General features: G+C 46.9%; 1 pseudogene; it reads right to left on the bottom strand.

The window, feature by feature from the left end:
- Positions 1–231: 231 nt before the first annotated feature.
- On the bottom strand, positions 232–757 carry LOC123000856 (40S ribosomal protein S10-like; annotated as a pseudogene).
- Between the last annotated feature and the right edge of the window lie 1,667 nt (positions 758–2,424).

Here is a 2,424-nt window from a genome sequence, read left to right as displayed (position 1 = left end):
AGGCCTCTGGAGCTCTGTTGTTGGGGTTTGAACCGTGACAGCACCCGGATGTCTGGGGCAGATGACTTCCCTGGCCTCAGTTTCCACTCCATAACGTTGGAATGGCCCCACACCACTTCCTACGGGTGAGTGAGTACGACCCGTAAAAGCTGCTTCGGACAACGAAGCACTCTGCGCTATGGTATGATTTTTTTTTTTATTTTTTTTTTAATTTTTGTTCTGGCTTCAGATTTACTCAAAACAAAACAACGTCCTCCAGCTTTGCTGAGGCGGCTGACCACATCCAGGACCAAACCTGCCTCTGAAAGGGAATTCAGTGGCTGACCCAGCCCTGGCCTCAGCCCTCTGGGGGCACCAGTGGGCACGCCGCTTTGTCGGCAGGTGTCCCTGTCACCTTCCCCTGCCGTGAGGCTGGAGGCCACTCTCCCTCCAGACCTGGGGCCGAGCCGCCCGTCTGAGGACGGCTGCCATGCAGCACATTCTCGGAGGCAGGTGGAGGTCATCACGGAGCTACCAGACACCCTCGGTGGTGACGTACCAGTAGAAATGTCTCCAGGCCCACTGTTTTCTACGCAGCCTCGTGACCTGAGAGGCCGCGTGGCCTCCCTGACGCGAAGACTGGGCCCACTCTTGTCTGCCAGCTCAGGTGTTCAGGCATGCGGACGTCCTTCCTGGCCACCATCACCGCCTCCTGGAGAAGGAGATCATAACTGGCCATACGGCTCCTCTTGGGCACCGGCGTCTGGGCGGCCGCCATGTCAGGCCGGGCCGGAAAGGACAGCTGTGCGCGGCGTCTCCTCCCCGTGGTACGAGTGTTCGATAGGTAGACGATATGGGAGGGAAAACCCTCATTCTACTGAAGATATAAAATGAGAAGTGTGGAAAATCAGAGTGAGAATGTCTTATAATACGTTCTTTTTCTTTTCTCAGCACTCATTGTAGGTCTCCATGAAGTTTTTCAGAAATTTTTGAGAACAGGTGACACACAATGTTACGTTAGTCTCGAGCGTACAACACAGTGATTCCCTTCGTCGTACGTGCTCACAAGCGTACCTACGACCCGTCACCATACAGCACGACTGCAACAGCCTCGGCCGTGTTCCCCACGCTGTGCCCTTTATTCCTGGCACTCATCCGTTCCATGACTAGAGTTGGACCTCCCGCTCCCCTTCCCACACTCTGCCCAGCCCCCCACCCACGCTCCCCTCGGGCAACCACCCCTTTGTTCTCTGTATTTACGGGTCTGATTCTGCTTTTCGTTTGTCGTTTATTCATTTGTTTTATTTTTTATTCATTTATTATATTATTTATTTATTTTTAATTCGAGGACAGTGAACGTCCGGCACTCTATTAGTTTCAGGTGTACAACAGAGTGATTCCGCCGTTCTGTACGTTCCTCAGCTCATCACAACACGTGTGCTCTTGATCCCCATCCCCTGTTCCACCCATCCCTCCACCCACCTCCCCTCAGGCAACCACCAGTTTGTTCTCTGTATTTAAGAGTCTTTTTTTAGGAGTTTTTTCCTATTTGTCTTTTTTTTTTCTTTGTTTGCTTGTTTGTTTTGCTTCTGACATTCTACATATGAGTGAAATTATGTAATATTTGTCTTTCTTAGTCTGACTTATTTCACTTAGCGTTACACGTCTAGGTCCATCCATGGTGCTGCAAATGGCAAGACCTTGTCTTTTTTACGGCTGCATAATAGTCCTGTGTGTGTATGTGTGTTTATACATCCATGCCACAGCTTCCTTGTCCACTCGTCTATTGATAGGCACTTATGCTGCTTCTGTATCTTGACTATTATAAATAATGCTGCAATAAACAGAAGGGTACATATATTTTTTTTGAATTATGAACACCCAGGGGTGGAATTATTGGATCATATGGTATTTCTATTTCTAGTTCTTCAAAGAACCTCCACACTGTTTCCCACATTGGCTCCCCCAGTTTTCATTTTCACCAACAGGGCACAAGGGTTCCCTTTTCTCCACATCCTCACCAACACTTGTTATTTCTTGTCTTTTTAATTTTAGCTATTCTGACAGGTGTAAGGTAATATCTCATTGTGGTTTTGATTTGCGTTTCCCTGATGATGAGTGATGTTGAGCATCTTTTCATGTATCTAATGGCCACCTGATGTCATCTTTGGAAAAGTGTCTATTCAGGTCCTTTGATCGTTTTTTAATCAGATTGTTCATTTTTTCTTTTTTTTGGTGTTGAGTTGTATCAGTTCTTTGTATATTTTGGACACTAGCCCTTGATTGGATACGTCATTTGCAAACATCTTCTCCCGTTCAGTGATTGTCTTTTACTTCTGTTCATTGATTCCTCTGCTGCGCAGACGCTTTTTCTCTTGATGTAGTTCTAATAGTTTATTCTTGATTTTGTTTCTCTTGCCTCAGGAAACTTTCTAGAAAAACGTC

This window comes from Ursus arctos, unplaced genomic scaffold (assembly GCF_023065955.2).
Source record: "Ursus arctos isolate Adak ecotype North America unplaced genomic scaffold, UrsArc2.0 scaffold_17, whole genome shotgun sequence".
In the NCBI taxonomy this organism is placed as follows: Eukaryota; Metazoa; Chordata; class Mammalia; order Carnivora; family Ursidae; genus Ursus; species Ursus arctos.
Note: the sequence above shows the minus strand (reverse complement) of the source record. Positions and strands in the feature narration are given on the sequence as shown.